At 37.5% G+C, this 18,293-nt stretch overlaps 1 protein-coding gene across 2 annotated transcripts in view; it reads right to left on the reverse strand.

The window, feature by feature from the left end:
• Positions 1 to 9,956, reverse strand: part of gli2a (GLI family zinc finger 2a) — a 99,496-nt gene extending 89,540 nt beyond the window's left edge. For both annotated transcript variants that reach the window (XM_039687364.2, XM_039687363.2), the window contains exon 1: positions 9,547 to 9,956. The gene's annotated coding sequence lies outside the window, so the exon portion shown is untranslated. The remainder of the gene's footprint in view (positions 1 to 9,546) is intronic.
• Positions 9,957 to 18,293: the final 8,337 nt, after the last annotated feature.

Genomic DNA, 18,293 nt, shown 5'->3' on the forward strand with positions numbered 1-18,293 from the left:
ACAAAATGGACCATAAAAGTGGTCCAAACTAAAGTTTTCTGAATTTATACAATAGACTGCTGCAGGGATGAGGTAGTTTCAACCCATCAGTTTTCATCACCCTGGTTCCCTAGACAAAAAGCCAAAAGGATTGGCATTTTTCTTTTTTTTTTTTTTTGATTATTGTAGAAGATTCTTACATACGATTCTTAGTTTTTAAGATTTAAGATTCTTACATACCTTACTTATCAATCTTCATAAACCAATATAAATTATATGAATTTTGAATTCAAAATAAAAAAAAAACCTTCACAAGGACAAAAAAAAAAAAAGTTAGTCAACTTTAACACTGGTAAACTTCAGACAAATCTTTTAATCATTATTTAAAATGTTGAAAGGTTTAAATAAAAATAGTTTGCAAGAGTATAAACACAACAAGGCTGTAAAAAAAAGCAGACTAATGAGTCGATGGTTTACTGTTCGATGTGATACCACAGACCTAATTTCAGCCATTTAACAACAACAACAACAAAAAAAAAAACACACAGACTTTAGGACGATGGAACCAGAAGTTATAAAACTCGCTTAGGGTTTTTCCGATTTTTTTTTCCAGCAATCTATTGTTTTGAGTAGAGAAAAGACCAAAACTGAACTTGGTTATCCTTGTGTATAGCCTGCATTGAAAGTGCCTCTTCTTTTTTTTTTTCTTCTCTTTTTTTTTTTTACACTTTTATGGTACTTTTTTCATCAGCACCTTCATCAGACCCTAATCAGTTCACTTCATACATTCAGTTCACACATTTTTAAAATGAACTAGTTCAGTTCATAGTTCATACTTCAAGACTTCCTTAGATTTCCACGAATTTTGCGAGAATTGCGATCTCCTTACACTACTTCAGTTCTCGCGCATGCGTCGTGGAAATCTAAGGAAGTCTCGTTTCTGGCCTACAAGGAAGAAAAGGAATAGTCGAATAAACTCGTTATTTTTGTTTGTTTTTTCGCACAAAAAGTATTCTCGTCGCTTGATAAACATATAGTTGAGCCATGGTAGTCACTTGGGATATTTAAACATTTTCTTTATTGACTTCCTGGGCCGTCAAGAGGCAGTCCCTTAGGAGCCTATGTGGTAGTTATACAGCTCTCAAATTTAATCAGAAATATCTTTATTTGTGTTCCGAAGACGAACGAAGGTCTTACGGGGTTGGTACAGCATGGGGGTGAGTAATTAATGACTTAATTTTCATTTTTGGGTGAACTAACCCTTTAAGGCTTGTTTACGTGTGTTTTAGCTGGGTTTTCGCCTGGAAGGCTCTATAGAAATCTGGCTGGCACCCTACTGAACGAAGCTAAAATGAGAGAGCATGCGTTCACAGACACCAGAGTTCACTGTAACGTTCATTAGGCAGTAATACAGTATGTTATGTTCACGTTCGCCCAAAATATGAACGCGTTCAGGCACAACACTGGCACCTACAGTATATGAACTGTTGTTTGAATGGCAAGGGCTGTGTAAAGATTCTTTCAAAAAAAAAAAAAGTGGTACAAAGAAAAAACTAGTTTCCCATCCCTTTTTATGAATGTTACTAGGGGTTTCATCAACTAGTCGACTAGTCGACTGTCACAACCACTAGTTGGCGCTGTTGGCCTTAGTCGACTAGTCGGAAACAAAATGATGACATATATATAGATTTATTTTTTTTGTTAACTATCCCTTTAAATACAAGCGGCAGTACTATATACTATAAGCACTATAAGGCGCACCTTCAATGACCTATTTTAGAACATTTTTCAAACGTTTGACTGGGTTTGCGTTATGCATCCACTAGATGTGCTAAAGGGAATGCAGCGAGTGCGCGGCGTCGGAGGTGAGGCGTTTATTTAGTAAGCGTGAGCGCGCTGGGGCGGGCACGTAACTTACATTCGCAGCCTGCTGACAGCAGTGTCTGTTCGTGTGTGTGTTAGAGAGAGCGCTCGTGAGCGGGAGATATTTTATACGAGGTTGAACTGGCCGTGTGACAAAGCGGATGGATTATAAAGCTTGAGAAAAGGCCAGATTGAGAAAATTAAAGGCTTTTAAGTGCGCTTTATAGTTCGGAAAATACGAGTACTACTCTCGCTTTTAGACCAGCACGCGACGTGTTTAATATAGCCGCATATTAGCCTACACCAGATTTTCTCTCAAATGTTTGCTTTCACTTTCTATATGGGGAGGCTGCACTTTAGACATAGCCAATTCTGTTTATGTAAACATTGTGTGTATTTAACAGTATTGGCATAATAAGACTTGAAAGATAACTTAGTCCAGTATTCAGGCGCTGTTCGACAGGCTTCTAATGCCTGTGAGCGTCGGGGATATGCCGCGCGCTCAGGAAAGCGCACGTTAGAACAGCGCGTGAATTAAATGTTTAACCGGCAAGGCTTATGCAAACAATGAACTTTTGTGAATTGCAGTGTCCCGTACCTATTCCTTAACGTGTGATGTTTAGGCTACGTCGCGTTGTACAGTTGAGAGGCGCCAGAACTGATAGAATGCACTGTAACACGATACTACTACCATATTTCTTCAAAAGCAGATCGTGGAGACATTTACTATTCGTGTTGTCGCACACCCCTAGAATTTAACGACTAGTCGACTAGTTTTGCATAAAAGTCGACGACTAGTCGACTAGCAAAAATCAGTAGTTGTGAAACCCCTAAATGTTACTAGTCTTTGAGATGCACACTGTTCCAGCTAACACCAATGTGGGGAGTCATACATTTCAGCTACACTGGGATTTAATTCATGATGCATTCATCACTGCAAGATGATGACAGGGACACACATGATCCTTTTCCAGCATAACGTAGTGAGAGAATTCCACAGAGAGCCTGGCCGTGATCCAGCGCGGCGTTCAGGGAGAGGCCACGAGCGGGAGTGGACATGTGTGATGGGGGAACAAGCGGGCTGATTGCTAAAGATTACCACATGGCTTCTCCTTGCTCAACACATCCAGCTCGTCTTCCAGCCTGTTGGAGGAGTCTGTGGTCTGGCAGGAATTCAGCGCTCCTCTTTGGATCTCCCTGCTCATCCTATGGAACGCAATGAGACTGATCTATCTACCCACTCCATTCCTTGCAAGTCTGGTCAGGAGCTGGGAGGCCGCCTGATAAATCACAACTCCCTTGCATCGACTTCTCCGTTTCCAATAACTCCGGAAACAGAAGACTACCCTGCAGAAGCGCTGGTGGCCTCTGTGCAGTTCAGACTCGGTTTTTCTGCATCCGATTAGCTCTGACAACAAACACTTGGAACAGCGTGCTATTGTTTGAGCCTGCGACGTTGAGAGGGCAAACTGCGACTCACAGGCTGTGAAGATGATACAATGACTGTAATAACGATACAGACAGCCACTGTGAAGAGGTCCCCTTAATGAAGAACTGGATAGCGTGTCAGCAGCCCTTCAGGAATTAATTAACTAGCGCATCAAAGCTAACCCTCAGAGGCCACTGTGTCACACGCTACTTTGATTTAACGCTGGCTGTTGACTTGATAGTAAGCTGCACATAAGGTTCTTCTTCTTAAATAAAACTTTTAAGTTTTCTCACAAACTTTTCAGGATAAGTACCAGCTTTAAACACTCAAGTCAAGGATGGGAATTGTAAAGAATTTATCGATTTCTGTTCGGATTCATCTTAACATCTCTGGTTTCTTAACAGCTTCATCAATGATTCTTTCAGTAGTGTTTAGGATATTTGAACAAAAAAAAATAAAATACATGTAATTCCACTGCAAAAATGGTGAGGTAATTTCAGTAATGAATTAAGCACTCTCTTTGTATCACTGACTTTTTAGAGACAGCATAAATGTAATCCAATAACTGGCCTTAATATTTAATGAGACCAGTAAAACAAACAATAAATGCAGAAACATACTTCATTCATTCATTCATTCATTCATTCATTAAAGGAATAGTTCAATTTTGAAAAAAACTTTGGCTGATAATTTACTCATCCCATGTCATCCAAGATGTCCATGTCTTTCTTTCTTCAGTCGAAAAGAAATTAAGGTTTTTGATGAAAACATTCCAGGATTTTTCTCCATATAATGCACTTTACTGGGAACCAAACGGTTCACGGTCCAAAAGACAGTTTCAGTGCAAACTGTTCAAAGGGCTTTAAAGGATTCCAGACAATGAATAAGGGTCTTATCAAGCGAAACGATCGCTCATTTAATAAATAAATAACAAGGTTTAAGTTTTATAAGCTCAAATGCTCGCCTTGCTCTGTTCTGTGACGCACGTTTGTGATTCTTCTGTTCATCAAAATGAACGAATCTTATTCCGAGTCATTTGGTTCATTCAACGAACGAATTGACACGAAAAAAGATTCGTTCATTTTTTTTTTTTTTAAATCAGCGATCGTTTCACTTGATAAGACCCTTATTCATCGTCTGGAATCGTTTAAAGCCCTTTGAACAGTTTGCAGTTTGGACTGAAACTGTCTTTTGGACCTTGAACCGTTTGGTTCCCATTGAAGTCCATTATATGGAGAAAAATGCTGGAATGTTTTCATCAAAAACCTTAATTTTTGATTTTGGGTAACATGGGGATGAGTAAATTATCAGCAAAAGTGTTTTTCAAAAGTGAACTACTCCTTTAAATTGTCATTTGTTTCAGGAATCAGTTTACGTTAATTGCACTGTTTTTGATCCACTAGGAAAAAAAAAAATACTTACTGGAATCATTTGGTTGTAAATCAATCTACGCTGCACTGGTTGTGCAGTGCTATATGTTTTTTAGTCACTAAGAATCGAGTTATTCGTTTGGGAATCGATCTACACCGGTTGTTCTATTTGTTTTTGATTCACTAACAAAAATAGACTCAATTCAGTCATTCGTTTGGGAATCAATCTACACTGGTTGCACTGAAACTGATTTTCCCATATTTTCCCTGATTTTTCCCATTTTTTTTATATTTAAAATTAAACAGCTGGTCATGTATAACAATTATATTCACTTCAGTGGACTTTTTATGGTTCAAGAATATACATGCGCTGGATGGATTGCTCCTGTATAAAGGTGTATATGGATCATAAAATAGAAATAAAACACTGAACATTAAATAAACTAAAATAAATAAAGTAAAAAAAAAAAAAAGCTAAATTGAGTTGTGCGTCTACCAGCCGGGGAAACTCCCGTGCAGTTTGAGAACCACTGAACTCATTCTGACAGTAATCTACATACAATTCCCAGCACCACAGCTTGTTTTCATGTTCTATGGATATTCCAACAGACTCAGCTGTCACTACACCTCATCTAAAATTCAAATACAGACTTGTAATTTTGGTCTAGTAAGATGTTTATTCGTGGTCAGCTAATAAAATAAATTTAGGTCCGTCCTCCTCCGCATACTGTGTCTGGAGGTTTGCATGAATCACAGGTGGACGTGTGGTTTGGGAAACGTTAGCCATTCACTGTGAGTCACAGCACTGGCAAGTCAAATATAACTTAATGTAAACAGTATACATTTCAACTGTTCATTTTCCAGCTGTCTTTAAACAGTGGCATGCCAGCTTAACAGCACTAAAGAAATGAAAGAGTTAAGAGCAAAAAATAATAATAATAATAAAATAAAACTTTGAAAGAGAACATAGCAGAAGGCTTACAGCTTAACAAGCCTTTGAGGAAGGTGAACAGCGTTCCTGCTTGTGTACTTTCTTTACCCGCACACATGCACATGCATTAAACCAACAACTTTTACCCAATGCACTGGGATCTGGAATTCATAATACTGCACTGCTGCATTATTTATAAAAAAAAAATAAAAAAAAAAACATATGGTGAGTCTCCACTGTAAAAGATCAAGCAGTCCCTCAAAATGAAAACTTGCTATTTCATCTAAGGCAACAAGACTCCATGTAATGGGCCTTATTTCCTTTAGGCTTGGCAACAGTTGATGATGACTAATAAGATCAATCAATCAAACTTTGGTCTTTCACTTATGCGCCATATGCTATTTAATGGCATATTAAAGTCTTTTTATATACATTTGCGTGTGTGTGTGGTTTCTGTGATGATATCTGTACAGACTTAAAGGGATAGTTCAGCCAAATTTGAAAATTTCTGTCATTAACCCCTATAATTTACCGATAATTTACTCATCCCATGTCATCCAAGATGTCCATGTCATTCTTTCTTCAGTCGAAAAGAAATTAAGGTTTTTGATGAAAACATTCCAGGATTTTAATGGACTTCAATGGGAACCAAACGGTTCAAGGTCCAAAAGACTGTTTCCGTGCAAACTGCAAAATGTTCAAAGGGCTTTAAATGATTTCAAATGATGAATAAGGGTCTTATCTAGCGAAACGATCGTTCATTTAATAAATAAATAACAAAGTCTACGTTTTATAAGCTGAAATGGTTGCCTTGATCTGTTCTGTGATGTGCGTTCGTGACTCTCCGGTTCGAACTGGTTTATCAAAATGAACAAATCTTTTTTTCATGTCATTTGGTTCATTCAACGAACAAAATGAACGTGTTGACTTAATTTTGATGAATGAATTCGAATAGGAGAGTCACAAACGCGCATCGCAATACAGGTGACCATTTGAGCTTATAAAACTTAAACTTTGTTATTTTTTTTTAAAGAGCGATCCTTTCGCTTGATAAGACCCTTATTCATCGTCTAAAATCATTTAAAGCCCTTTCAACAGTTTGCACTGAACTGTCTTTTGGACCTTGAACCGTTTGGTTCCCAGACAGTAAAGTGCATTATATGAAGAAAAATCCTGGAATGTTTTCATCAAAAACCTTAATTGCTTTTCGACTGAAGAAAGAATGACTAGGATATCTTCGATGACATGGGGGTGAGTAAATTATCAGCAAAAGTTTTTTTTTTTTTTTAAAGTGAACTCCTTTAATATGTGTTCTGAAGAAGAATAAAACTATTACAGGTTTGGAATCAAAGATAGAATTTTCACTTTTGGGTGAACTAACCCTTTAACAATGCCCTGATAGTTGCATGAGAGAATGAAGGAGGAACAAGCTGTGAAGGATCTCATCCACACTCATAAACCGGATGTGATGTGATCCTTATTAACCCCAGACACTTGTGAGAGAATGAGGCGGATGTCTGGAGGGGTGTCCGACACAAGCTACTAAAATGCAGGGATTGTCCCGTGTCCTACGGGCCAAAGCTGAGGAGATGGGTTTCAAAGAACAGCCTTTGAGAGGGCAAATGAATGTAAGCAGCTACCACTTCTCACATCTCTGTTTTCTCACCACACTGCCCTCATCTTCAATTCAGTCCCACACTAGAGACGCAGCACACAAACTTGAAACACAGCTGTCTTTCACAGCACTTTAAACGGCCATTAAAGTCTCATCAATTCACTTTGAGGCACAAGTGTACTTCAGGCACTCCTCAAAGCTTTTTCTTACCGATAAAGAGATTCAGGTCTTGCCCGGCACACAACATTGATCAAAGATACAAAGTCTAGTTCTAGATCAGATTCTAAATAATTTCAGGTTTTTCTGTTGACAATTCATTTCCTGTGTCTGCTGAGGATGTACAATGAAAATAACTGTATCTCTATCATAAGAGTCTGCATGAAAAGGAAGTTGCGATGGTCTTTTCTTTCCTAACGATTCTTGAACAAAACAAAAAGTGTACTTGATTTTTTCCACCAGGAACTGACTGCAATTGTTGTTTGCTTTTGTTGTGATCTCATGTGAGAAAAGAAGTCGTGGCAAGACGAACATTATTTTAAAATAATTTATAATAAATACTGCAATATTTCATAAAAAAAAACAAAGAACTTTCACTTTTGATTTAACGGTGACTAAACATTTATAATACATCCTATTTTCTGTATAGAAATTTCAATGTTTTACATCCTAACAATAGAGTTACTGTTCTTTTTCTATGATTGTCACTGCACTGTCTTGTCTCGTCCTTGTGCGGTGCATGTGCAATGTCATTCAAGGTCCCTCCCTTTTATGAGCGTTTGTTAAAATCTCCCGCGGAATTCCAAGGCTGAACAGCCCTGATTTAGGCAGCAGGACAAGAGGGAAATGTGTGAAAATGTGTAGAGCAGCAGGAAGAGAAGATTAAAGTGACACGGCCAACCCATGTTTAAGAAGCTGATGACCATAGCCCAAACCAGGCTGAATAATCTGAATGGGCTCATTTTTTTCCCCCTTTTTGAATCCTTTCACTCGCTCTGCCTCTGACTGCTGGCGCTTCTCATTCTACACAATGGCAAATTCACTAAGACCTTTTATTCTTATGCTAATGCTCTCAACTGGGCATCACATTCAATTTAACACAAGCACACACTTTTCTGTTTTTCAGGAAAACAAGGCACACTCTTGACACTCTTTTTGCCAATCCTTTAAACATAACAAAAACAAAACAATATATTTACATAATACATTCAATTATTTGCAATATTTTTGTAGGAAGTTAGTAGCAACTATAGTAACTTGAGTTTGTTTGCTACTCTTTGGTAGCTAAATTATAGCCGACATACTATATATATATCAAATTAAAAAAAAATTCTTTAGGAACTTTTCAGTTTACATAACTATGAACTATGATTCAATATTTTGAAGGAACTGAGAACCCGGTTTTTTATTCAGAAACGTTAAAAAAAAAAACGTTTAAACACTTTCTCTGAATCTTAAACTGGAATAGTAGGCTACCTACGATTACCAACGACTCTTATCAATCGGTTCTTTTAGGTGAATCACAAACAAACAGTGTGAATAGCGTGGAAAAGCGTAGACCAACTCATGAAGGGATGACATGATTCCAAACGAATGACTCTTGTGAGCCGATTCTTTTAATGATTCAAAAACTACGATAAGTGAGAATATTTATTGTATTTTCTGTTCTCAACAGTCTGTTGCCCAGTTGCAGAGGTAATTTCAGATTTGAGCAGGTAACAACATATGAGAAATCATATAGCCTACTGTAGCCAACAGACATTTTAAAAACATGTTTAGGCTATTTAACAACAAAACGCGAATTTAACATTAACGTTATCAAACGAGCAATCACTCAGTATACAGTACTTTTATGTTTCCAAAATACAACCCTCTAACATTTACTAGCCTAACTTTTAGTTCAGTAAGTGAATCAAATTTATTCAGTAATAATCGACTCATTTATGCCCATAACAGCTATTGGATATTCGTTCGGCAATCAAAACAAATAGCCTATTAGCCTACTTTAAAATACAAAACGAAACTTTATTAGAACCATTAAAGAACCGGAATCGTTTGGAGGAATCCGAAACGCTAAATTCTTAACGATTCCCATCCCTAACTGGATGGGACACAAGTTGACAAAAGTTTGAGCTTGCAGTCACAATATGCCTCTAAGTTACGAAATGTAAAGCGCCAAAATCTCTTCTCGTCAGCATAGTTATTTCATATGACACATTTCAAATGCTACAGCAAAGTTAATGTCGCGACACTTGTAACAACTGAAAGATGTAGCCTAATGAATTGAAAACATATTCAAGCTGCGTACAGATTGCGATCAGTAACCTTAAGAGTAAATCATCATAACGAAATACATATTTACCTCTTTTGATGTTGTATAGGCTAGTTCGTCAGTTGCAGTTGTCCAGCGTGCATCCGAAAAACAACGCAATTGTACTTAAAACAAAAATGTTAAAAGTGATTCTGTCACGAAACTCCATCAGCGGTTTATTTTGTTTTGCAAGAGCAACATGTTTTAGCAAAACTACATCATTCGGGGACGACGAAGCGCTACAGTTGCACCACCTCGCAAACTTTGACGATCCATCACACGCGTCTTCAAATTACTGTAGGCTACTTAGCCTACTCGAACATTAAAAAGTAATTTAGCCGTCAACACGGCAGAAATGTACACCAAGCAAGTTTGTTGAGTCGTTGGTTGTGATGTGCGGTGGGAGATCTGTTTTCGATCCGATCTGCACTCCTCTATCTCCACTTCTCCCCCCAGTTCTTTGAGTTTTGGGCCACTCACTCTCAGATGGGCCGGGTTACTTCAAACCAAAGGTAGTTGCATGAGGCTTAAGAGGAGATTGATTTCAAGTTTCACTGGAGTCTGGAGATTTGCAAAACATTTCCATAAGTATATTTTACTTGTTTTAAAGTAAATCGATGTGCAGTTTTGTTAAACTGGCAATTGCAACTTCTTTGCTTAGCCTACCTCTATTAACCCACACAAATCAAAAAGTAATCATGTCTTGATTTTCCCAATCGTTTGGTTTGTTAAATTAAAAGTGTGTTGAACTGTAAATTGTAACTGATTTTTTTAAAGGAAGGCTAAGTTGCATGGCGATTGAAGCTTTTAGACTGCTTGTAAGTTTTGTGTGTGTTGTTCAATATGCAGTTAAAACATAAAAAACGTAATGTTTTGTGGTTGATGCTCTCCACATTGCAGATGATCACAGCCAGTGATACCAGTTAAAAGAAGGTGGAATAAAACTAGCTTGAACCAAACTAGCTGGTCTCCCAGGATGCCCAAGCTGACCTTCAACTGGTTTACAACCACTATAAATCCATCTTTCTAGATTTTTTTAAAGCAAGGACGTATATGCTACTATTTTACCAAACGGTAAACATAATACATCGCCACCTAGTGGAGAAGTAGGGGACGTTTATGTATTGGAGTGGTGCGCGATTAGCCTATAGTGTTTGGATATGAAGGTAAAATGATGAAGCGCATGTGCAGGGTAAAATAAATTCCGCATTTGACGCAAGGATGCTCTTCCGTTTCCGGTTTTGGAGATTAAAGCGGGAAAACCGAGGAAAACGGGATTATGGCAGAGTCTTCAAAATTTACTGTCCTCCCGTCTTTGAAATGAAACTTTCATACGTTTAGATGAAATTTACTTATTCAATATAATTTTAAAAAGAAGCGTAAACACTGTTTTTGTGACTAACGTTTCTTTAGTATAACCATGGATTATAAAATTCAATATACATTTTCGTTATTGCATTAGACTCTACGATCGGCGGAAGTTATCGAGCATCCTTAGATCTTCACCGGAAATACCGCAGTGCATAGAGACCATTCATGTATTTTAAAGCTGCAGCTTCATGCTAACGCAAAATAAATGGGTTTCTTCAGACTTTTATTTTCCGCGCTTACACTTTTGGCACGGTTTTTGTGCACAAATGCGGCCAAAAGTATTGCAAGCCTGTAACCAGCAATCTGCAAGCCAAAACAACAGAGGCAGGAACTGCAAAACAGATGAATTGCGTAAAATCAAACTTTGCGTAAAAAAACAACAACAAAAAAAATGTGTTGAATGACTTGTAATGTGCATGGGGCGAAAAAGTTCCAGGCCGATCTGTACAGTTGCGTCTTTCTTTTACCTGCGTTCTCTCACTCACTGAGTTTCACAAGTGCAAAGTGGAGGGCAGGTCCACCTTCATCATGTAGCCAATCAGACACTCGATTTACTCTTATCTGATTTGGTTCAAGAAACACGGCCGACTCCAGTGCACATCTTTATCTTTATTTGACGCAGACATGTTCTCATTGCCAAAATGGTACTTTTAATTCACACATACATGTTAAATAATTAAATAAACAAATCATGATTGCTTAATAAACTGTGCACCCTGACTAACATTTATATTGAATTTTGGTGTAAAATTTTATATTTTGAAATAATTGTCTTCCACTGTCAATAGATTCTGATTACTTTCGTGTGACTGATCAAGCTATTATATGTAGCTAGTATGAATAACAAAATGTTTTCTCTGTGTCCGACTAATAAAAAACTGATCCTAAATCAACATGAACTCAACTTTGACAAAAAGTAACTAATTATGTCTGAATAAAAAAACAGCAACCAGGGAATACAGCATATATATATATATTGTTTTTATATGCTGTGTATTCCCTGGTATATATACAGAGCATGAGGAGTTTTTCTTGCCAGCTCGAAATTCAGTTTTGGCTCATAGTTAGCCTAATGGTGCACAGATTAATTAAGCAATCATGATTTAGTTTAGTTAGTTTGTTATTTGTTCGTTTATTATTTTTTTGTTAACACTTTACAATAAGGTTAATTTATTAAACATTAGTTAATGTATTAACTAACATGAACTAACCATGAGCAATACATTTGTTACTGTTTTTGTTCATCTTCGTTAACGTTAGTTAATACAAATACAGCTGTTCATTGTTAGTTCATGTTAGTTCACAAGCACGGAAAAATATATTTTTTTTTTACAATTGAAGGGAGTTGTTTTGCTCACTAAGTAGCCTATTTAATTATCATAAATATATATTCATCATGATAAACAAGTAGCCTATAAGTTATTTACATTTTAGACACTACTGAATATTTTAGTTATTTCACCGACGAAAATAGTTCCAAAGGAAAACAACAATCAGTGCGGTGTTTTGTTTTTGAATGATCATGATTATCAGCGTTTTTGAACGAATCGTTTGAACGACTCACTTATTAAGACGGCCGCCACCTACTGGCGGTTTAGTTCCAAGCTTAAAAATATTATTACATTTATTTATTTATTTTGTAATTTGTTTTATCAATCTCATAACATTAGGCTATTTATTGGAGTTTCAATTTTGCAGTGTAGGCTAAATTATTTAATTTGATTGGTAACAGCCCCGTTTTATTATTATAACTGAATTTATTGATGGAATGTAAGAATTTAACATGAAAGATGATGCATACATTTAGGTAAAAATTAAAATCAGTGTCTTTTTAAAGGTATACAACACCCTGGGGTAAATACAACAAATATGCAAATTTAAGCAAAACTGATCGTGAATACCCCTCAGAAAATGTGCATTTTTAATGTATCGAAACATATACTTTTGTCTCAAGAGATTATATAAAAACTAAAAGAATGAAGAAAATAAAAGTGAAGTCAACCCATTAATTTGTAAATTAATATAATAGATTTAAAGTAATATTTTTTTTCTTCCATAAAGTAGGCTAGCCTATATGTTTTTCAAGATGTGCATTATGTACTACTAAAATAAATTGAATAAGACATTTGTTCGCAGGCTATGCTGGCTAGACAGACAGAAGTGTGTCTTTAAAAAAAGCCTTAACATTTATAAGTTGATTATTTAACTAACATAAAACCCCTTTACATCAAACAGGGGCTTCCATGAAATATGTCTCGTAAAACTTATCAAGACAAGAAATTGACCTTTTGTACTAAAATGCATGCAGGCTGGCTTTCTCCTGACTCAAATGAGGCACATGTCATAAGTCTACATCAAATACTGCAAAGACAATCATTGTACATTATCTCAGAAGGTTTGAATGAGTGTTAGAAAAAAATCTAAGGCAGATACAGGGACGTGGGAACTATGTTGTGAGAGGAGGGAGGTCTTTTTAGTTCAGGCCAGTAGGCTGTGTTAGTATCCTGATTGACTTTACGATTAGTTAAATCTGTTTTGCACATGCATCGCCAGAGAGTTAACCATTTCAAACAGTACCGGGCAGCCTCTGTCTCGTTCACTTCACGTCTGTGGGCGTTACGCACAGCTCAGTGTGGCCGCTCCAATTTACCTTCAATGCTGAAATCTAACCTTAGTGTAATTGACAGAATTCATAAAAAAAATATTTAGCTTCCTAAAAGTTAAAGATTTTTAATAAAACTCAAGAGATGGTGGATGTGTGAAATTTCATGATTTATTGGTCTAGTAGAATTTTCTAAAAAAAAATATTTTGCTACCTAAAAGTCAAAGATTTATTGTGTCACACATATATGTCTATTTCCCTCATATTAAATATAAAATGCATGTGGACTGATATTTTTCCAATGGCTGGACTCCTTTATTAATGGAGTAGCCTATATAAACAGACGTTTCAATATATTGGTATTAAATGCATTTTCTGAGCATTTATATTTCAAGATTTTACGTCTATATGGGCAGAGACACTACATCTGGACGATTGTAATAGGCTTTATGCACAGCTGGACTACTTCCTGAACTTCAGCCAGCTCCTAGTGCAGCTGTGCATAAAGCCAATTGATTCGAACCTAGAACCACATTCACCTTTTCTCTGTCGTGTGTCTGTAGAGAAAGCAATAACAGACCAATGGAGACACCGCCATCTAGTGGTCTGACTCAAATTCTGTCTGCCAGTTGCATAAACTGCTGAGAACTAGTCTTAAAGCCACAATATGTAATTGTTCTGCTTTAAAAATATCAAAAATAACTGTATCTATGTTATATATTTATATTAGATGCGTACTTACATTATCCCGACAGTTTCCACCAACTTTAAAATACGGAGAAATTTATAGTTCAATTCGAAGACACGGGACGTTTCTCTATTTCCGTTTCGTCGCCCGTCTATGGCGTCATATAACCTTTGACTCATCTATAACTTCCTTGCGGAACCCGGCGAAACCGCCAAACACAAAGGGGAACACTGGACTACCGCCAATAAAGCAAAGAAAATGAAGAAGAAAAAAAAAGTTGTACGTATTTGTATGTGTGTAAATCACGTGCCCGCTCACGAGCGCTCACTCTTAACAGACTAGACTGTCCCCGGTGCTGCTCGCGCGTCACCAGGTCGTCTCATTCAAATCTGTTGCTGTTAGCGAGCCGCGCACATTGAATACTCGTATGAGTCAGGCTGCGGATGTACGTGCTCGCTTCAGCGCGCTCATGCTTACTAAATAAACGCCTCACATCCGGCGCCGCGCACTCACTAGATTCCCTTTAGCCTTAGCACATAGTGGATGCATAACGCAAACCCAGTCAAACGTTTGACTGCAGTATCTTATGTGCCTTAATCCGGTGCGCCCTATACAGTATGAAAAATGTTCTAAATAGGTCATTCATTGAAGGGGCGTAATATAAATATCCATCTGTATTATAGTTATGGACCACGATTACGCTTTGCCTGCACGTTCTGCTGCTACAGCCAGCTCAGTAAAGCTCAAACGTACGGGTGAAAAATATGACCCGAGAAGGGTTTGGGACAGGAGAAGCATGACACAGGTAAACATTGGGGTTGCATTTAAAGCTTCTTGACAAGCTAAAGAGCAGATGCCGTATTTTGTGAAACGATGATGTCATGTCATTGACAGCGACAACAACTCCCGTGAGCCCACGCTCTTTCCCGACGTCATCAAAGTACGTCTTTTGTTATTATTTTAAATGAGTGACCCCTGGTGGCAAAAAATCGCATACTGTACGTTTAAAACATTTTAATCGATTTTTATTTTAAGACGAATCATCATCTTTAAGCCAAATAGATCGGTAGAGTTTGGAAAAGAAAGACGGTTTACTCCTTGTTTGGTTAATGATAAGGCTATAGTTTCAACAGAACTTTGGGCTGTTTATGCAACCGGAAACGGTTACAAGAACAGACAGACAGATGTGGTCTCTTTTTAATTAATAATTGTATTTATTAGTGCCATATTCAGTTTATTGTGACGGTAGTAGGCCTACGCTGAAATACGAGAAGGCAAGTCAACTTCACGAGATTACTTCGTCAGTTCATCTCCTCGTCGCTGGGTGGCGCCAAATATAATTTTAAGACTTCAGTTTTAAATCTAAATCTGGACGTTTTAAACCTGCGCTAGGACCGTAGTTTATATGAACTACGGTCCTAGCTCAGGTTTAAAGCGTCCAGATTTAAAACTGAAGTCTTAAAATAGTTCCAGTTTTAACTGTATTATTTTACTCTGAAGCACTGTTGTTATCAACAGTGCAATTTACTCCATGATATGCCACATGAAAAGGTATGTTTGTGTAATACTCTTTTTTTACCCCCCTTACAGTCCATGGTTCTAACGTTAAGTGTCACTAAAAATCGAATTATCTCCAGCGTAACAATTCGAAATATACTTGTGGACAATTTTGAGTTACAAACTGGGACAATTGAAAATAGTAAATGGTTGTGTTGGCAGTCTTTGTTTAAGATAAATGAAGATTGCTGTTGACTATAAGGTTCTTTATATTTGAAAGCTCTTGGTAAAGACCAAGCATTAATTGTCTAACCAAAAACACTGTGATCAGAACTCATGTTTGTCATATTGGTTGGGCCTGACCAGATACTCCTTTTTTCTTTTCAAGGGCATCGTTTAAATATTTACATGAAAATCAGACTGCTTCGTATAACAAATGCTATATTGCTTTTTTCAACTATTTGTCTTTTATCTGGTATTTTTAACCATTTATTTGAAGAATTAGTGCTCTTTTGTTTAACCCAATTTAGCTTTATGTTAGAAATAAATAGCATTGCTTGGTTTTTAATGTAAATAAGTGGATGAAAGCATGTTGAGGTTGGGTCATGCTTGTGGATTGAGAGATTGAGGCACATCATGTCTAGACTTTCTTTGAACCCTAAATTAATACCCATTGTTTAACTGCCCCATTGATGTTATCACAAAGCAAGTCTAAAGTTTTCATGCTAAAGTTTCCATGAAACTAACGGAAAGGCCGTTCAGGAGGTGGTTATTGAGCTGGTTTGTCGTGGGAAGGTTTATTTTGCTTTGACCAGTGTCGCCACTTCAAAGAACAAGAAAGTTGGTGGTGATGGTGGGGGAATACTGTGCCCTCCACTGACTCATGCCCATGGTTTAGATTGTGGCTTACCCACTTATTTTAGGCAGATTATATGTCACCATCTATATAAATGTCAAAAGATGGTTCAATAGTTGACACAAAAGAAGACATTTTTGCCTATACATAGAAAGTAATTGGGGTACAGTGTTGTTTTGGACCCCATTGGCTTTCATTATGGACAAAAACAGTATACACGTTTGAAACGACAAGAAGGTGAGTAAATGATGACAGGGGTAATCTATTCTGTTTAAATCTTTTGCTTTTGCTCCAGTTAAGATCCAATTATGACATTTTGAACATTTATGAATGAACTGAAACATGATGATTGTTCACAATAACATGCATAAAACAGATATGGGTAATTTTCATTTCAATGTCAGACAAGTATACACTGTTTTCCAGACAGTGTACTGATGCTGATCTTGTCTGAGGGCCAAACTGAGTGTGGGGAGCGATCATGGATGTTGTCTGACCCTAGATGCTAATCTAGTGCTAAATGTTTGTACCAGGCAGGCGACACTCATCTGTGACTCATAAACGACTCTTTCCTCCATGTCGTGCTAGCAGTTCCTGAGCCAGAGCACGTGACCCGACCATAATATCCTCCTTGCTAATGACAAACTTGCGCTTCCAGAGAAAAAAAAAATTAAAGGCCTCTGAAGTGGGACGGTGACCTGGAAAAACGCCTCCGGGTTTCCCGTAATGTGTGGTTCTGTGCGGTTTGGCCTGCTTTTTACTTTAATGATAGAGATGCTGTATCACTAGTTTGTGAACCTGGAAGAAAAGAGTGCCATAGTTTGGGAAGCCTGATAATGAAAAGTTCTTAATTCGGGCACTAGAGGGCAGCAGTGAACTTTTGATTGCAGGTTTGTCAAATATTGTAATATTTAAAAAGAAAAAAACGTACTAATTTGCTTTTCTGACTGATTCTGATTTTATAGGGTTGGTTATTTTTTTATGTAGGGAAACACAAAATCACATTTGTGGGTGTCTGGGTGCGGTGCAGACAGTTCTGCTTCAAATTAGATTACTAAATTGTTCCAAATTGCCTATAATCTGTAAATGCATTATGACAAAAGGGTTTGAATCATCATGGGATAATTCAGGGGAGTGGAGTTTTGCCAGGGATTACCCTTTATATCATATTGTTTTGTGATTTTTGTCTTTATTTGATGGGATAGGAAATTGAGGACATGGGATGGGGATGGGATTGGGATATGATGCAGGCCAGGTTCAAACCCATGTCTATGGGAGAACACAATTCGTATGCATCATAAGTATGGGCTGAATTTGATTCTGATTTCATATGGAAAAGTGTAAAACTGTGTCTAATGGCGTGAGATGCAGTGTTTCACAGCGGTCAAAGGTCATCTAACATGCTACACCGCAAGAATGCATTCTGTGTGAGTGTGTGCAAATTATGCTAAGACAGTAATTAGTTTACCGCATGTTATCTTACATATTTTCCCCAAAGTCACTTGGATATTTGCGGGTGTGTCTGTCCGCTTGCACGCATTCACACTCGCATTAAACCTAGCGTGTGACCTTGTTTAAGCACCGACACCGAGAAGAATCACCCAGCAACTTCGCCACAGTATTTTTAGAAAATCCAGTGGGCAAACAAATTGCATGGTGACCCTCTTTCACCTCTCCATGTAAAAGCCTGACAGGTGTGTAACTTATAGCCTGGTCTCCTCCACCCTTCTGATTACATGGCCCGGACCCCCTCTACCCCCACCTTGTAGTATGCGAGAACCTCT

The sequence above is a fragment of the Pimephales promelas genome, chromosome 7 (assembly GCF_988280905.1).
Source record: "Pimephales promelas chromosome 7, fPimPro1.hap1.1, whole genome shotgun sequence".
NCBI classification, from domain to species: Eukaryota; Metazoa; Chordata; class Actinopteri; order Cypriniformes; family Leuciscidae; genus Pimephales; species Pimephales promelas.